Genomic DNA, 20,771 nt, shown 5'->3' with positions numbered 1-20,771 from the left:
ATTTTTGAAGTACTAAAAATATAAAATCCTCTCAACCTAGAATTCTATACATAGTGAAAAATATCTTTAAAAAATGAAAATAAAGTAAAGACTTTTTCAGAAAAGAAAAAAACAACATTGAGATAATTCATCACCAGCAGACTGGAGCTACAAAAATTGCTGAAGGTGTTCTGTAGACAGGAGGAAAGTAATACCAGATGAAAATATGGATCCATACAAAGGAATAAAAAGCATTGAAAACGCTAAATATTTGGATAAATAAAGCTTTTTTGCTTATTTTTTAATCTCTTTAAAAGATATTTGAGAGAGCAGGATGACAGAATAGGAGGTCCCCTACCCATATGCTCCCAGAGCAACAATAATTTGGCAGCCATCTAAAGACAAAAATGCCTTTGTGGGAGCTTTTGCGATTCAGGTAAGAGCTTGTGAAGCCCTGGTGGTGCCCAAGACCGAGAAGAGCCATTTTGAGAAGGCAGGCCCATACCCAGGTGGCAGAATGCCAACTGTATTCCCTACTACAGACCCATGCGCAGCCCCATCCCCATGTGGATTCAGCTACAGCCCCTTTTGTCCTCGGTTCTGCCACCAGCACCAACTTCCTAGGGACCCCACAAATATTGTGAGATTTATCTCCAGGAGTTGAATCAGGTTCCCACAGAAAATATCAGAGAAACATCCCCTTGTGCTTCTGGCAAGGGGAAGGGAAAAGGCACCATTTTGAAATATGCCATAGCACTTGTTATTCATATAAATGCTTGCCCTCAGAGGAAACTAGTTAACCAAAGCCTAACCTGCTGGGGTATTATCAGAGTTTAAATCACCTTGGAGAAGGGAAATAACCAACTTCAGCCTATTCTAGCCAATCTGTCCCAGCTAAGGGGGGAAAATTTTGAGAAACTCATGGGAAGTTCACGGTATAGAGAATAGGCTCACTAAAAGACTTAAACATAATCATAGGAATATAGAATGCCTCCCCTCCCCCCACATATCATCATCACGTTACTAAAGAAAAAACCAATAGAAATACACAAAAGATAAAGTGGACTGAGACTTTTCCAAAATTAATGTCAGAAACCAAACCACAGATCCAGAAAGCTTGAAGAACACCAAGCAGAACAAATACAAAAAAATCTCACCTAGGCATGTCACATTCAGACTATAGAAATCCAAAGACAAAGAGAAAATCTTGAAAGAAGGCATGGAGGGGAGGGGGTGCAAAACAACTTACCTAGAGAGGAACAAAGATAAAATTACATCCAATTTTTCTTCCTAAACCATGGAAGTAATAAGAGAGTGAAATATAATATTTAAAGTGTTGAAAGATAAAAATACCAAGCTAAAATTCCCTATTCAGCAAATTTATTCTTCATAATTGAAGGAGAAATAAAATGGTCCGTTCATCAAGAAGTGAGTTTCAAAATACATGGAGTAAAAATTGATAAAACTGGAAAGAATAACAGACAAATCCACAATCGTGACTGGAGTTTTCAATAACCTTCTTTCAATAATTGACTGAATGAGTAAACAGAAAATCATAAATGAAATAGAAGACTTGAACAATACTATCAATCAACTTGACCTAATTCATGGTTTAGAACACTTTACCCAACAACAGAAAAACATATATTCTTTTAAAGACTAATGAAACATTTACCAAGATAGACCACGTTTGGGGCCAGAAAACAATTATCAATAAATGTAAAAGCATTCAAACCATGAAACGTATGTACTCTGGCTATAAATCAATAACAGAAAAATATCTGAAAAATCCACAATATCTGGAAACTAAATAACACACTTCTAAATAAGCCATGGGACAAAGAAAAGATCAAAAAGGAAATTAGAAAGCATTTTGAATTGAATGATAACGTAATATATATGGGATGATGCTAAAGCATTACATGAGGTGAAATTTGTAACTCTCAATACCTTTATTAGGAAAGAAGGTTTTAATTCAATGACATCAACTTTCACATTAGGGTATTAGAAAAAGAAGAGCAAAGTAAAGCGAAAGTAAGCAGAAGAAAAGGAGAAATAAATATAAGATAAACAATTGGTCAGGCTGAAGAGAGGGTATAAATTCTCAGTATTCTTGCAACTTTTCTACAAGTTTGAAATTATATAAAAATAAAAACACTTTCTTTAAAGGGAGGATTTTCCCATCTAAGTCAAATGGATTCTCCTTTTTTACACTTTACCAGTTACCAAAAATATTTCTCCATTTTCATTTGCTTTACATTTAGACTATGACTTTCTTGTACAGGATATTTTTATGTGTTACTTCCCAGGGCTTTTAATTATCCTCTTTATGTTGTTGTCAAAATAATAATGCTCCTCTATTATTCTAGAATGTTTTCAATGTTCTCATTCGTACTGTTTGTTTCACATAGTTGTCTGTTTCTCCTGGAGACATCCATTTTAGAGGCCTCTGCAATCTCCTTTTGCTTCAAATTGGACCAACTACTCTTTAAGCCTACTACCACTAGCGCTACCACTACCACTACTACTAGAAGTACTACTACTCGCACATTCACAAACATGTGCATGCGCGCACACACACAAGCACACAGGTCTTTCTTGTTTGTTCTTATTTTTTTATTTTTTATTTTTTTTATTTTTTATTTTTTTTGATTTCTAGTATTGCATTATGGTCTGAAAGTGAGGCCTATAAAATTTAGACTTTTTTGAATCTATTAAAGTTTTCTCTTACTTCAAGAACGTGATTCAGTTTTTTAAAAGTCCCTTAGGCATAAGGGAAAAATATGTATTCTTTATTTTTAGAAAAACTGCTCTATCATCCATTAAATCAAGCTTATTTATGCTTATCTACATCTTTTATACCATTATTGATTTTATTGTACTTATTCTGCATTAACGTCTTTCAATGTAATTTTGCTTTTAATCAAATTTTTGATTTTTAAAGTTTTACCTTATGGATTTTGCGCCTATGTTGTTTTCAGCATAATACCATTGACTTAAAACTTCATTGTATCTACTATTCATATTACTTGCCCTACTTTCTGATTTCTATTTTCATAATATATGTTTAATCACTTCTTTATTTTTAATCTTCCCACATAATTTAATTTAGGTGTTTTCCTTGTGAGCAGGGACTTAATCACAACTTTCTTTTAAGAGGAAATTCCACCCAATCACATTTATTATAATTACCAATATGTCTGGTCTTATTTCTAAAATTTCATTTTTTTATTTTCTATCTAATCAACTTTTTTTAATCTTCATCTTCTTTTGAATGCTTCATTGTTTTCTTTTGCATTATGTTTTCCCCCACTGCTGGTTTCAAAGAGGTCCTGCATAATTCTTCTGTACCCTACAAGTTGTAAAACACCTACTTCAAGTGAATATTGATATATCAAAGTACATAAACTGCAGAATGGCTATGTAGCCACAGTGAACTGAGTTGAGACCCTTTCCATATTTTTACTCTTTTCCCAACTTCTAACTTTTGTTTTATATATTTGAAATGTGAATTTTAAGTTATTTTTACAGAATTAATTTATTTTCTATTTCAAGAAACTACTCAACATTTTCATTATAATTCATATGTAAATTAGCAATACTTATTCAATTTTAACTATGTTTTATTGTCATCATTTCTCCTTGTATATTTAATCTTCCCCCAACTTCAGTATTTTTCTGATTCATTTTTCATTAAGCTAGAGTGGTTCCTTAAAGCCTACAGTCGTGTTATGTTTTCTAAGCCCTTGCATATCAAAATGCCTGTCTTCCTTCTTAATGTATGAAAGTTGGAAGTGAGGGTAAAATTCCAAAATAAGAGTCTTGTATTCTTATACATATGCAACTAAAGTTCTACTCTCATAGCTTCCACTATTGCAGATTGGATGTCTTATAACCACTTCAGTCACTTCCTTTTTAAGTTGCCTATTAATTTTATCTAGAAGCTAGCAAAATTTCTTGCTATCTATGAAGTTCATGTCACCAGGAGTCCCAAGTTTATTGTTGCTATTGTTAATCCTGCCTAGAAGTCAAGTGTATGCCTCACCTTCTGAGGAATGCAGATGCACTATGATGGTCCAGCCATCAACTATAACCAGGGGTCTAGGCAAGACAGACAATCAGCACCAGGGAGGTCTAGCACTAGGAAACTAGTAGTGAGCTATGGGGCTGAGTTGCACCAGCTACACTCCTGGAGGGGTTGAGTGGGAACAAAGCAGAATCCTGATCCCTAACCTTAAATCCTGTGAGGCTAGTGGGAAAGGAAACGAGTCAGAAATATATAAACAGGGATATAAAACATGGATCCAGTTACTGAAACTGGAGTAGAAGATAACAGTGTGATGACCAGGGTGAGCAGGCAGTGTCACAGAGTGTTAGCATTAGTAAACAGGAAAGTGTCCTTTTGAGAATGTAAATGTGCCAAAGGGGTTCAGCCACAAGCAGGCATTAATCTCAAAGGGTCAGTCTCAGAAATAAGAATAATATGATTCCATTTCCTACCATTCCTGAAGTTCTGACCTAATTGGTAGGTTTAATTAGAAGGCATTTTCTATGTTTTTCTTCCTTTTTCTAGAATATGTGTGATTAAGTGCATGTAAATCAGCATCCCCACATGTACCTCAGTTTGAACTTCCTCATTTTTCCACCAAAAGTAGCTAAAGAAGTGATTCTCAAACAACTTAGCTAAGGGAAAAGTTAGCCTCCACTTCGGGAAACTTCTAAGGAACAAAAGAGGACTGCTCTCAGAGTGGGGCTATGCGACAATAAAATCAGCACACAATGAGTCAGAGCAGAGACGCACTAAGTCATCTTAAAGTGAATTCAACTCCCAGTCTCCTAGACTTGACCAAAGATATTAAAGCATGTACAAAGGGAATTGTCTCCCCAGGGAAGTATAGAAAAGAGATGAACTCTGACACTGAGGCAGGACTGTGGTGGATCCACTAAAGTTGTACCTCTCAGCAGGGCTTTTCTTGGCAACACCAAAATATCAGATTGTGTTTTCCTTGAAAATACATACACACACACACACACCCCTACCTGACACCCCTGTCTGACACAAGAGCAGTATACTTTGCCAACAATGGAAGGCAAATGTTAGTTTTTAAACTCACACATTGGACTGTCATTTGGCAAAGCTGGCATCTACAACTCTCAATTTTATGATGTTATATACTCAGAATAATAGTACTGGGGCCTTAGAAATAATCAAAATGAGTTAAGTGAAGATATTGTTAAGCACCCTTTGGAATCATTGAAGTTTGCAGCTCATAGTTTTCCTTTAATTAAACTCTGCTTGCCTTATTCAGCTATTTAAATTACACAGAATATGATGTTCTGTCAAATGCTCTTAAGGATAATGTAGAATTTCCCTCGCTAATTTCCTCCTTTCATTCAACATTTCTGTTCTGCTAACACAATGAGATGCAGGAAAATGAGGTTCCTTTCTTGTTGCTTTCTTAGCAATGGAAAGCGTGATGCCTGCAGCATATGGACAGAAAATGAATTGTACAGAAAGTTACTGTGAAGACATCCAGAGCCTTTACTTCTTGTAACCCATCATGTTTTAGAAATTCAAATAATTTGCTTGGAAAATGTTTGAGTTCTTATACAAACCCGAAATCCCTCGCCAACCGCTAGCTCTCATCTCTGAGCAGGAGGATGGACCTAAATTTGTCAGAAGAGGAGATTCACCGCAGTCTTCTGCTGAGACAGACAGCAGACATTTGGCTTGCCTTTGAGGATCCTTGGTACATTTCAGGGCCCCAAACACAGTGACCTAGCAAACTGGAGAATGGCAAAGTGGGAAAAGGTGAAATCCAGGCCATGCAAAATGAGTCATTAAGGAGGGAAAAAGGAGCTCTTGCACCAATAAGCACTGAAGAAGCCATAGCCTTCGTGCTGAAGTGAGAGATATTTTGTGTGTTAAATTTGAGGACACAAACAATGATGAGAATTTTTGTTAACAAATGTTCTATAAATTTATCTATTTTCCGTTTTTCCCCTTTCTGTTTCTTATCCTCTCTTCCTCTTTTTTTAGCATTTTCCTATCTATGACTTTCTGGATTTCCTTCCTCTCTGTGAGTCAGCCCCATCAGTGACCGGAGGTGCCAGATGTGATTTAGCCTAGTTGCGGGTACTCAAACTAAAGCAGTCACTGATCCTTCCCCGAAATTCTGCATGACCCCTGGCACACCTAATTTGTATGACTAAATGCTTTATGGAAAAACGTTGAAGAAATGTCCACTGGATCTTCTAGAAATGCTCAAATATGCCATGCCCTGAGACTGGGCCCTCTTGTGGGTCCATTGTCAGATGGTAACCAAGTGTCCCTGAGTTTTGAGCTACTGCCCTTGCTGAAGCAGAGATCTCAGTGGATGTCCTGGTTTAAGATCCCAGGATTCCAAGTCAGGATTGCTGAGATCTCCCATTCCTTGTTCTGACACTATCTCCCTGAAGGTAACCTTGGAGAACCTCTTCCTTCTGGACCTCAATTTTCTCATGCCAATTAGGGGAGTTGACAGAGAAGGAAAATAAGTTTCAACTTCTTTGATAATCACCACTCATTGGATGTGGTTGCTTGGGTCACTGTGTTCAGAAAGATTCTGAGTGCCCTAGTTCAATATTGTCACTGTACTCAGTTGTAATTGCATTATTTCATAATGACTAAAAGCAGTGATTAAGAGCACTGGATCTGGAATCTAAGCTTTCTGGACCCATCTACCAACTGTGTAACCATTAGCATGTTGCTTAATTTCTCTAAGCCTCTGTTCTCTCTGTAAAATGAGGAGAATAATATTACCGACCTTATAGAGTTGCTATAAGGAATGCACCAAATAATTCATACAAAGTCCATAGCTTAATACCTTACAGTGTAAGGCCATAGTATAGATAGCAAATTATCTGCATGGCCCTCAGCTCACTTACAAGTCCATATAAATATAAAGCAAAATATTGGCCATGAGCAGAGGATTGGGGAGTGATGCTTTACCAGTTACCATCCCTAGACCGAATACTTTCTAAGGTAAGGTGCTTTCCAGCTCTCAAGCTACGTTTTTGTGGATACCAAAACAGCAAAGATTGAAGCTAAGCCACCTTAGCAGCATGTGTGATGGCATTTGTGGTAGGCATAAGTGGTTGTTGACAGCTTTCCTTGGTGGTTTATTTCAATTAAGTTTGTCATCTAGCTTTTGGAATTGTCTTAAATAGGCATGTCTCCTCACTCAAGAAACAATTAGTTAGAGCCAGGAGGAAGGGGCCTGCCCCATGGCTGAGTGGTTAAATTCCCACACTCCAATTCACCAGCCCAGGGTTTCCCCAGTTCGGATCCTGGATGGGGACCTGGCACTACCCATTAGGCCATGCTGAAGCAGCATCCCACATAGCAGAACCAGAAGGACCTACAACTAGAATATACAACTATATACTGAGGGACTTTGGGGAGAAGAAGAAGAAGAAAAAAAAGATTGGCAACACAAGTTAGCTCACAGCCAATCTAAAAAAGAAGATTTAAAAAAAAATAAAAAAGAACCAGGAGAAAAAACCAGGCAATTATGTCAAACTCGTAGATTAACTCGACACCAAACTGATTTATATCAGCTGACTTATAATTAATTGATTATATCTTTTTATCTGTCTAACAAATCTAGTATTTTTTTTTTGTGGTTTGGATGCAATTACCACTTCCAGTTGAAACAATTCTAACACTCACTCTTCTATGGTTTCTGGGAAAATCAATCATTTGACCAAATTTTTTGAATGCCTATGTATTCAGACATTGTCATATCCACTAAAGATTGAAAATCATATAAGACATGGCTCTTGGAGCTAAAGAGCACAGGATCTGAAAGATAAGTTCTGGTGGAATTCTTGAGTTTCTCCTGCCCTGATTCCATATATTTAACATATTAGTCCTTTATTCCCTGTGGTTCTTCCAGCATTCACCCATATCCAGTTCCCCTCTCCTTTCTGGGCACAGGGACAACTGTACTCCCACTCTCTCTTACAGCTAGGTGATTAAGCCTAGCTATTGAAATATGAGGGGAAACAATTATGTGACAGTTGCCCCCCAAGGCAGGTAAGATCAGGCTAAATTCCCCAAACTTTCTCTTTCCCTGACATTAGTGGTCGGGAAGCCGCCAGTAGAAATGGTAACAGCACAAGGGGGACCATCCATTGAGCTGTATGTGAACCTACCAGACCCACCCTGTCTCAGGGCCTATTTGTGTGGGACATGTAGAGTGAACAAAATATAAGGCCTTGCTGTGTTAAATCACTGAGATTTTTTACACCGTTACTGCAGCATAGTGCAGACTGCACATACTTTCTCATTTTATTTATTTATTTATTTATTTTTTTAAAGATTTTATTTTTTCCTTTTTCTCCCCAAAGCCCCCCGGTACATAGTTGTGTATTCTTCGTTGTGGGTTCTTCTAGTTGTGGCATATGGGACGCTGCCTCAGCGTGGTCTGATGAGCGGTGCCATGTCCGCGCCCAGGATTTGAACCAACGAAACACTGGGCCGCCTGCAGCAGAGCGCGCGAACTTAACCACTCGGCCACGGGGCCAGCCCCTACATACTTTCTCATTTTAAATAAGGGCTTCCAACCACAGAAAGAGCATACTCTCACCTATGCATATTAACATCCTTCTCTTCTTTTAACCAAATATTCGAGGTTGAAAAATGTTTAAAACATCATTTATGCAATATGGGGCACAGGCTAAAACAGCAGGATAATTTCATTCCTATCACCAAACTTGTCTGTCCGACTTATATTTTATACACAGCAGTACTTTTATATAATTGCTCAGCTTATCTGCTAAAGCTAGTAAATTATGAGAATTATTTTTAGTATATTTAATACTAAAGTGGGCACATTTTGGGTTGTGATAAATAAATCCAATTCTTCAAATACTTTCCAAAGGAAACATGCTATTATTACTTAGTTTTAGAGTGGAGAAATACCTGTGTTGATAATAGAAGGTTTGGTTATGAAAAGTTGACTTGAGATTATAACACAAAGTCACAGGTCTCTAGATCACAACCAAATCCAAGGTCCTTTCCTCTGTAGGATAGTTACATGTATTATTATAAGTCACTGCAATTGATTTCCCCGAATTATCAAAAGAGTACAACTACTCTGTCATAATTAGAAAATTTCTCAGTATTCAAAGTTAAACCCTATGCTTACAGATCTCTCTCCAAGAGGAATGCGTGAGCTCCTTGAGTGTTGCCCAATATCTGTTTCTACCTCTAGCATGCCCCCACCTCGCCAAATGCATTCTCTGCCCAGCATCCAGTAATCTCCAACTCTTTGACAGTCCTGTATTAACAACAGGTGTAATGCCCAAGCTCCTAATCACACCATTCAAGTTCCCTGAGGATCTGGTCCTTGGCTATCCATACAGACTCAGCTACTCTCCAGCCCCAACCAAATATCCTATGTGAGGTTTATCAATGTGTGGTCCGCAAATTTACCTTATGAGATTTGGCTTAGATGTCACCTCCTCAGAGAAGCCTTCTCCAACTCCCTGAGTAGGACTGGTGCTCATATAGCACCTAGTGTTCATCCCCTTCACAGCATTCATTTCAGAGCATAACAATTATCTGTCTCTGTCTATTGTCTTCACAAAGGTTGAAACTCTTTTGAGCAGGAACCCTTGTCTCTTCTGTTTCCCAAGTTCCCAGCAGTGATCCTGAGTGCGATGGTATGAGGAAGTGAGATGGGATTGTGCCTCGCTTACAATTTGGTAGCCACAGCCTGGAAACACACAGCCAATAGTATGCTAGAACCAGATCACACCAGCTTGTGAGAGCCAATTGTGTGCTTTTCTTCCCGATTTTACATACAGTGACATCAATTTGATGGCTTGAAATTGGCTATGGTAGCTGAAAAGGCTACGAAAATTGGTAAAGGGCACAAAACATGTTTTTTTTTTCTTCTAGAGATCTGGTTGTTTCCATTTCCCATCACATTGCTGAAAAACATTTGTGTCTACTTTGGTAAAGTGGCAAATCGTGCAAATATGCCATGAATTCAAGCATGTGAAATGGTTCAGATACATCAGGATTTTAAAAACAAAAATAACTCTTTTGTCATTTAGAATATGATGCTTTCCCAGTCACAGCTTCATGACTGGTTTGAGAAGGATTTGTAGCTTTCTTCAGCAATGATTGCCTAAGAACCTGAGTAGTTGATTATTCTATGTATAGTAATGATGGCAATTTTGTTAATTTTGTCATCTTAATAACTGTGTCAGATTAGTTGTGCAGAAATTCCATAAATGTTAGCATGTATTTTGGTGAGTGGCTGTTGTTATGACAAATGGGAAAATACATTTATTTACTCCTAACAAAAAGCAGTCACGCTGTACCCAATCAGCTATTTCTGAAACATCCCCCAAGAAGAAGTTTTAGGCCAATAGGCCCACCAAGTAGTAGTTTTCATAGCTCTTAAAGTACCCATTTCTCCAGTTTTGCTGCTATGAAAATACAAGATGAGGACTGCTCTGATCAGAAAATTTGGTGAAAATTGTTCTCTCCCTACCACTTTCACGGCATGTAAATAGACTAAGAAAAGACTTCAACTACGATGCATGATTTAAAACTATGAGTTATATGAAAAATCTCCTAAAGAACCTCAACAGCTAAATATTTGCTGTGATGTAGTTCGGTAGTTCCGAACATCAATGGTGCTGGCCACCCCAGATGCATCAGAATCGCCTGGGGAGCTGGTTACAAATACATATTCTTGTACCCCATAACAAGAGCGTCTATGGTAAGCCCTGGAATCCATATTTTTAACAAATTTCCCAAATAATTCCAGTATATTGATTGAAGGCACTAATGTAGTTTTTGACTGAGTCCTCTCTTGCAAACATTTTGTTTTAGTTTGCAAGTTGTCTTCCTTTTACTTTAAAACATATGCTCTCAGATCTGAGTAATGACCATGAAAAGAAGCCAGAATTCATCAGTAACATCAACAAATGGCCAAAAAAGGTTTTCAATATAGAATGCAAAGTATTGTGCTTACACATGAAAAATGAGTGGGGAAATGGAAGCAATTATCTCAATAATTTAGCTTCCCTTCCCCTTGAAATTTTCTCTCTGATGATCTGTCCACATAATTGAAGGACAGGTGCTCTGATCATTGATTTTTCCAGATAATTTTCTCAAGGCTTTTCGAATATGTACAGCTATTCTTAAATCTAAAAAGAAATCAGAGGCATGGGTTTTCTGTGACTCTTCCGCTATGAAAATCTTTGCCTACTTTCATAAGATAAAACCTCTCAATGATTTAAAGGTCAGCTGCAAACTGAAATTTATTGGAAGAATGACAACTTAGTGTCTCAAAATATGTGTACGTGAGTACTTAAACAAAGATACATCTGCTTTGTTAATAGATATATTCAATTGCATATGTACCTCTGCCTTTTCGGAACAGAGGTTTTAGTTATATCGGTTGAATTTGCCTTTGCATTCACTTCAAGGACTACATGTAGACTTTAAAAGCAGCTGCAGATGGACTGCACAGGAGCTGTGAGTCACTCCTCTGCTTTACTTTAGAGTGTATCATTCTCTTAGAACATACGCACTTGCAACAGAAACACAGGGTATTTTCTTTGGCATCCGTGAGTACATAGGCATTCTCACTTTTGTATTTAGTTACAAATTTTCTCTGAAAGGAAACCCAGAGATTTCTATGTTCTATAACCGTAGATTTCTTATGCTAATCTGTTGTTGAATGCCTCCAAATGTAATTATAACAACAGGTAATTTTCATCTTAATTCATAAAACATTTTTATGTTTTGTGTGTGTGTGTGTGTGTGTGTTTGAGGAAGATTAGCCCTGAGCTGACATCCGCTGCCAATCTTCCTCTTTTTTGCTGAGGAAGACTGGCCCTGAGCTAACATCCGTGCCCATCTTCCTCTACTTTATACGTGGGACGCCTATCACAGCATGGCTTGCCAAGTGGTGCCTTGTCTGCACCTGGGATCCAAACCAGCGAACCCGGGCCGCCAAAGGGGAAGATGCGCACTTAACCACTGTGCCACCGGGCCGGCCCCTCATAAAACAGTTTTAAGGTTTGTGTCATCATTTGGAATCCCTACGAGTACCCTATTTCTGAAAATAAAAATATTAAGACAAAATTATGACTAACAATATTTAAATACAGGAATTACTTTGTACGTTTGGTGGATTTTTTTGGGGGGGCATTTGGATCCGCATCATTGACTTTATCATCTTGGTTCTAATGCCTTGTCCAGAGCCACTCATTTAATTACTTTTTCAAAACATTCATAACACAACATGGTTATAACTGTACAGCTGCTGGCCTTTACTGGAATTATAATGAAGATCAGTTATAGTATTTGATCTGGCCTTCCTTTCTAAGTGTTAGCATTAATTCAAATTAAAATGGTATGTTAATGTGCTTCCTGCCATACATGGAAATGAAGACATCTTTTATTGACAGTGGGGATGACTCGGGATAATAAGGATAAGAATAGATTACATTTATCTTTATTTTCACAAGAACTCAAGTCAAAGGTTAAAATAATAAGAATATAACAAATATTTTGGAACTTAAAGTCAGACATGAATTATACATTACTCATATAAACCAATATACTATGATAGGGTGGAAAGAGCCTTGTTGCAAAAGTCAAGAGCCTTGAATTCTAATTTAGGTTCAAGTACTACCAAGCTGTGTGACCTTGGAAAAATCATTTAATCTCTCTGGGCATCAGTTTTTTTTTTGTCATGATATAAGGATATTGAATTGAATGGTCCCTACAGTCTTATGGAACTCTAGTGATTTGGATGGGGAAAAGTAAAATCACTTACAGTAAGTTAACTATAAAGGTTAGAAGTCATTTCAACATGATAGTTTGAGGTCACAGAGGGATGGAAACATGAGAGCAAATGTTTTCAAAGATTTTATTCAAGAACAAGCTGGAAATAGTTGTTGAGCACAACAAAAAAGAGTTATCTATATATTCTAAAATTACAGCTAACAAGGCTCTTAGAATAAAAGCAAACATATCTAGAAAGAAGACCCATAAAAGCAAAAATAGTGGGAAAAATACTCACTTTTAAGTGGATTAGAGACAAAAATAGCATTGCGACCCAATTTGGATTCAGTTTACAAAAAATAATTGTAACGCAATTCAATCTAAAGTGGTTGTTCCTTCTGGGCAAAGGGAAGAGTTGAAAAAAATTGACAAAATTTAAAAATAGGTCAAGAACTACCAAATGTATGGTTCCCATCCCAGACTGTGAAGTGTGAAAAATGAATCGGAATACAGATACAGAAAATGCATATATAATTTGAAGAAGAGACTCAGCTGAGAAACATGAAGTGCAGATTTAGAATCTAGCTCATCTTTAAGATTTAAATACTCATGATAGATGTCCACTAACTGGAAATAATAGGATGGAGAAGTATTTAATATGAAAAGTCCTATCAGAAAAATAAATACTTAAGGAGTACTACAGAATGACTTCAATTCAGCACAAACACATAAAAAGTTTCAACAATTTGCCTCCCTTTGTAGATGGGTCACCTTTTTGTTGGGTAGGAGGGGTCAAGGTGGGAGCACCGTGATTCAGTCAAAAAGTCACTGGCCAGGTTAAAGGCCTACATAGATCCTCTTGATTATAAGATACACTGTTATTTCAGGAAATATTAAATTGTGAATCTCGGAAGTACAGTGATCAGTCTACTTGTCCTCTCTCCCTCTTCCCCAGCTCACTGATTCTATTCAGTACCTTCATCCTATGGGATTATGTTTCATAAGATAGGGGTCACTACTGACCCTTGGATATGGTCAATCCCCAAGCCATCTTACTCTAAATGATATTTACCTTTGAACCACATCCTTTAACCTTTAAATTATTTTTATACCTCTTTTGAGCTTCCCTCTTTCATACTGTATAGTAGATTGGGATTCAAAACCTAGCTTTACCACTGAATAGTTTGATGACCTTGAGAAATCATTTTCCTATGGTCCTCAGTTCCTTCATCTACAAAATGAACATCTGGAAGACCCTATTTGGGTCCACAGTTTCATGGATTATATTTGTATCTTCTCATGTGGATATCACTTCTATGCTTTGGTCACTGTATTTGTACTTCTGCAATCCTTTTTGGGATCCAGTATGGATTTATTCATAAGCAACATCCCAAGAGAAGCATAGTATTCTAAATGAGAAAAAATAACACAATCCAGGTATTCGAATCACCCATTATTTAATCATTTGTTCATTCAATAAATGTTTACTAAGACCCTACTAAGTGCCATCAGAGTAGAGAGCTCCAAGTACAATGAAAGGACAAACAAAAAAACATAAAATTATAATAGAGCGTGACAAGTGCTGTGATAGGGATTCAGGCCCTACAGAACAGATACTATGGGAAGTACAGAAAAGGAGCCAAAATTGAGAGGTTTTCTAGTTAGATAAAATGTAGGAGAGTTTTTCAAAATATACCACTAGCTTATAAATTTCTGTTTTAAAAATCCACAGCCAAAATGGTGAAGCGATGGTTTTTATTTTATAGACATTTAAATGGGAATATATATATTTATTTATATATATAAACATATATATATATATATATATAAAGTAAGGCTAATATGAATATTCAGCAGGCTCACTGGAGTCAATAAATCATGCTTCTTTAAAAGCATTAACCATAAACAAACTAGAATGCACTAACCAGAAGAAATGACAAGAAGAGAGAAAAGAGAGTATGGCTGCACTATCGCAGAACCACGCTGAATATGCACTTTGAAAGGGGCGCTAAGGATGCATTCATTAAAACCACAAAGAGAACCATACGTTATGTTTGCTGGATTTGAGTACCTTGCCTTTTCGTATGATTAATTATTCCTGTCAAATTCAAATCTGAAAATAAGGAAGGAAAATACAGAGTGCCGCTAGAAAAGGACTGTGGGAAAATTCCTAAAGGCATTCCCCCAACCTTATTTTGAATAACTAATAAACAAACACATTTCTCTGTTAAGTTTGTTCACTAAGGAAAGAAAGGAGTGAGAACTGGATATTTCAACAATGTCTACAGAAGTAGACTGGAATGGTGCACTGAGATAATTATCTAATAGGATCTGGGGATAGAGACATTTAGGAAGGCAGAAGGAACTTGGGTCTGAGTCACCTGAATGAGGTGTCTACAGTGATTACATTACTTGAGCAAATGCTCGCCTCTCCATTTTATTTTCCGGTTGATTCCATAGTCCAAAAATACAACTACTACTGGGTCCTCATGGGAAAAATCATACGCAGTATTAAAACAATTATCCAGATGATTCCAGGCCATAGCTCCTATCTGGGACATCTTTGAAGGAAAGTTATTTGTTTCCTTTATTTTTGTTAAGGTATAGTTGTTATGTGTATCAGATGCCTCTGATTCTCCATGTCACATCTGTTCAGAACACATCTGATTTCACCTGCAGCTGCAGTCGTCAGTTTCATGTGAGCCCAGACTCACCTCATGCTAGCAGCATTCCGCCTCAGGAGTTTGCCATGATGTCTTTCTGCTTTGTTCCCAGGGCCTTCCCCAATGGTATGAGGATAAGAATATTTTTGCCATGTATGAGAGATGTGAGATTCTTGTTCCCAAGTGCCATCCTTAACCAAGGAGGAAAAAGCCAATAGATACGTCATCCTGCCTCTGTCTGTCAGGTGGACAAGTTTGACAGGAATTCTGTACACTTTTCAGGATGTCTCAACACAATTGAGCCCCTGTTGTCCACAGTGGTGGTCTCAATCACAAACTTTATATTGGTTTTTCCTCTGTCCCTGCCTTCCTCTCTCTGCTCTCTTACCCTTGCTCCTAGAATCAGCTCCCAAATAAAACACTGCACTTGGATCTTTGTCTTCAGCTCTACATTCAGGAGAACCTAAAATAAGATAGTGTGATAGAGAATTTGTTCTGTGTTCATCATAGTTTCCTCCTCCTGAGTGCAAATCAAAGCAGTATTTGCCAGCCTCCTTGAAATAATGCTGAGTTCCTATGACAGAATCTTGTGTCGTCGAATGTAACAAAAGTGACCTAAGCTGTTAAAAACGTCCCACACTTTCTTCTAACCCACTCTTCCCCTGCCTTGGGGACCTTCCAGATTTCATGTTCCAAATGGCATAGTCATAAGATGGAGAAGAGCCATGTGACCTGCATAGGACTTTGCTTGAATGAGAAATAAACTTTTCTTATCATAAATTACTGGTATTCCATGTTAATTTATTACTGAACATAGTTCATCTTATCCTAATATACTTGGTTAATTGCTACATTTCCTATATACACATAACCTTAGTGAGTCAAGGTTTTTTTGTGAGTTTTTGCTCAAATATTAGTCTTCATTTATTTATATACTTATAAACACTTACTAAGAGTTTGCTCTGTAACAGGTCCTGTGCAGGGAGCTAACAATGTAGTGAGGTTTGGATAAGAAGAAAGACTAGCAGGGCAACACATTCTATAAAGTGAACCAAGTGCTACGGCAGGGGTAAGCAGGGTGCTATAGGGACGGCAAGAGGCCCTCAACATGGAACTTGCTCTCTCTGTTCTTAGAACAAAATTTGGATGGGGAAAATGGGAAATAGAGGTCATCAGGATTAAATCCCTTTTGTTACTCCCCATCCACTCTCCTGGTTACGCAGTCTTTCTCTATGAGGCATTCCTATCCACAAATGTTCACGCTCAAGTCACTCTCCAAACCAAACCAAACCAAAACAAAAACCTTCCTGGGCTCTCTTCACTACGTTTCTAGTTATATCCTATGCTTTCTTTTTGATTTCACAGCCAGACTTCTTTAACGAGCTGTCTGCATTCACTTTCTATGCCTTCTCATTTCCTATTCACTCTTCAACTTCTGTCATTCTGGCCTCTGTTTGCCCCACTCTATTGAAACTCATCAGTGTCACTAAAGACCTCCACGATGCTAAAGCCGATGGATATTGTCCAGTCCTCATCTTACTTCTCAGCAGCTGTCTTCATAGTGAATTATTTCCTCCTCCTCCAAGCAATGTCTTACCTTGATTACTGTGACATCATACTCACATGGATTTCCTCTTGGCTGTCTGGCTACTTCTCCTCAGTCTGTTTTGTGGGCTCATCTTCATCTATATGTCCCTTCATATAAATCTTCCTCTAGGTTCTGTCCTTTTCACTCAGCACACTGGTTTCACATACTCCCATGGCTTCAACTACTATTTGTAAGCTGATTATTCCCAAATCTATCAGGATATTTCAGATCTCTCGTCTCATTTCCAGATCTCTACTATCTATCTACTAGACATATAGCTTTGCCTATTCCACAAGTACTTCAAAGTGAACATGTCAAAAACTGAATCCGTTGTGTGTGCACTGACACCTTAATCTATCACTCCATCTATGTTTCCTATCTCAGAAAATGGCAGATGGATAGGTAGTTACCAAAAGTAGAAAACTGATAGAAGTTCTTGAACTTTGTCCCTTTCGCTTAGTATGTCAAAGTGACATACTATCAATTCAACTCCCTACATTGGTCTCAAAATCTATCTTTTCTTTGCCATCCCAATGGACAATCCCTTATATCCGGTCTTCATCATCTGTCACAAAGAATTCTAAATTATTGTACCTGGCTGCCATGCCTGCATCATATTTTAATTATCTCTTCATAAGTACATCTTTCCCACTAGACTGAGTACTCTTAGATTGCAAAGAATGATCTCTTGCACATTTAAACTTTAGAAACTGGCACAGTAGTTACTTAAGCCATGTTAGTTTAGTTGACAAGATGAATAGAGGAATGAATGAATGAAGCCCACACAGTCTTATATATATAGAGAGAGATTCATTATGCTGCCAGTAACCTGCAAGCAGGGGCAAGGTCTTAAAAGTTTTATCCTTAACACACAGAATGACCTCAATAGTTTTTTAAAGGCTGGTGAATAATTTCAGCATTCAAAATATCTTCTTAAACAGAACCACATCACCCCTTTAAAAAAAACCTGTTGGTTCAAATAAATATATATTTTAAGAAATCAAATACATTTTGGGTATTTTGAGGGTATAGGATCAGACGGTTTGGAAGAAAAAAAATGAGTAGTCAATTCTGTCAAACTACCTGAAGGTTTTGTATTTGTTTTATTTTGTTTTAACATAATATCTTAATTTGATCAGCTCAACCAGTTATGTTAGTTCTGTCTGGAAAGTGTAAAATAGAATTTTTCTAGATGTCTGGTTCTTTAAAAACTTTTTGCAATACCTTGGAAGTTTTTTCTTGCATGCAATCAATGCATTATGAAGTACATTTCAATAAAAATCCATCAAATCTTAATTATTGAATACTAGGATAACTTAAAGAATTGAGGACTTAACTCCCCCTTTGTGATATCTATGCAGAAAAGGTTTGGCAAACCTATTCATAACGTTAATGAAAAATGTTGAAGGATAATAAACTGCTTAGAGAAACAAATGCTTCCAAGGACATTAGCAAAATCAACCTGAATACAAACAATGAGGCAGTTACAAATTATCCTTATCTATTCATTAAAATAAAGCTCATTAAACGTTCTTTTAGACTATATACTTTACTGATTATTATTTAAACTAGTTTAAAGCAATAAAATTTATGTAAATAAAATGAATTTTAAGTACTGAAGACATTTTGCCAATTCAGACTGGCCATATCTCTAATGAGTCTGACGTAACAGTATTTTATAGTGTCTGAAGAAAGGTAACTTTGAGGAAATAATATGTTCTTTATTGATTTTGCACACTGCAAGTTTTTATCATCAGAACACTTGGGCCCTATCTATGTTCATATTTGCATACATTTACTTTTATTGAAATATTCAGGCATTTCTACTTAATCTATTTCCAGTTTAGTCTACACGTATATACCAGAGAGACAAATCTTTGACTATTAGTCCCTTTTTTAGTGGGACCATTTTTATTAATGAGTACTCATCGATTTGAACGAAAGTTTCCATTTTCTTCAGATCATTTGCAAATATCTCTCTCTCTCCTAGTTAGACAAAAGAGACAATGAATGTGTCCTGGACAGAATATTTGGTTATACTAAAATAAGGTGACATTCTTGCACTTTAGAGAACTCTCTATAGTTAGACTTCCATTCTAAAAGGCTGAGTCTTGCCCTTATGTGCACATGATTCACAAGAAAATCATTATCCGAGACCAACAACATGGACTTGTTTCCAAAATTGCCTACAGGTCACATCAGCATAGTCTGTGGATGGTAGAAGACTTTCTGCCAATATTTGCTATCCAATTTGACCTCGGGAGTTTTTTGGCACATTGAACATGACATTTATTTAAGTGTTAGATTTATATTATGCTTTTATGACCAAAACCTCAAGGAACCAATTGCAGTAGCACAATTTGCTGCTACACAACTGGTCTCAGTGTAATCACGATGACACGTTCCACAAAGCTATCAAATTGGAATTCCTTACTTTCTGGCTCAGGGTGTTAACACTGAAAAGTCTACAAATTTTTAAAGGGTGTAAGTTTGACAAATTAATCAACATAATACAATTTGACAAAAGGTAAGCATTGAAAGGCTAGAACTCTGTGTTTTGTTGCCTCTTGGCTTAGCTTCTCTGTGGTTGTGCATTTTGCTCAGGTAAGCATATCTGGAAAGGGTTCACTCTCCAAAGGAAAGCAATCTTGTGTAGACTCTGGCAAAAACAAGCCAGAAGTAAATTGACTATATGCTGGCATATCAACTTACAGTAAGTCACACAAATTAGAAGGTGATACACCTGAAAGGCAATGAGGAACCTATAACAAAATCTTCTTGGGGACAGCAAGACAGCGAAGATTAGGAAAGGGATGAATTACATAATGAAATTTCTGATTATATTTTAATAAATGTGCTACAGAATTTTCAGCTACTGTACAGTTATGAAGTCATAGACTGTATATCACGAGGTCTAAGTTGTCTTCATTTAGGTACAGAAAGTGCTCCACAAAACAGTAAGCTAAAATCCACCAACATGACTGTAGTTGAAAATACACTTTTGTGAGAAACACTAAAAAAATAGTTATCAAGAATGCATGCTGGTTTAGGAAGGACAAAATTATGCATCAAAATTCAGTAAGAAATGTGCATTTGTGGAGAGTTTCTAGAACATCAACTAATTGAGGGATCACATATATCTTAAAACTAAAATCTTCAAAGATAGCAGGATAAAAATACATCACCAAGACCATTCTGAAATGATAAGCAGGTAAAGGGGGAAAAGATATGGCATGATCACCAGTAGACTTGACTTGTCTCATCTATTATTTTCTCCAGAGTTCATCTTCGTTGTTTGCTGAAAAACTGATACGCTACACATTTGGAAGACCCTATTGCTGTATTTCTCTTACCTAGATGTCATAGCTTTAAAAATTCCATCACCAATGCTGTATTATTTTTAATTAATTTCCTCATGAATAGCAGTGGTACAAGTAACAAGAAACTGGTTTAGTATGGAGTTGTACCAAGATACCAATACCAAGAAGTATTTATTTCTTTTCTTTCTTTTTTTTTTTTTTTGAGGAAGATTAGCCCTGAGCTAACACCCGCTACCAACCCTCTTCTTTTTGCTGAAGGAAGGCTGACCCTGAGCTAACATCTGTGTCCATCTTCCTCTACTTTATATGTGGGATGCCTACCACAGCATGGCTTGCCAAGCGCTGCTATGTCCGCACCCGGGATCTCAACTGGGGAACCCCGGGCTGCCGAAGTGGAACGTGAGAACTTAAAACCACTGTGCCAC

The sequence above is a fragment of the Equus przewalskii genome, chromosome X (genome assembly GCF_037783145.1).
Source record: "Equus przewalskii isolate Varuska chromosome X, EquPr2, whole genome shotgun sequence".
NCBI classification, from domain to species: domain Eukaryota; kingdom Metazoa; phylum Chordata; class Mammalia; order Perissodactyla; family Equidae; genus Equus; species Equus przewalskii.
This window is presented reverse-complemented; position numbering follows the sequence as displayed.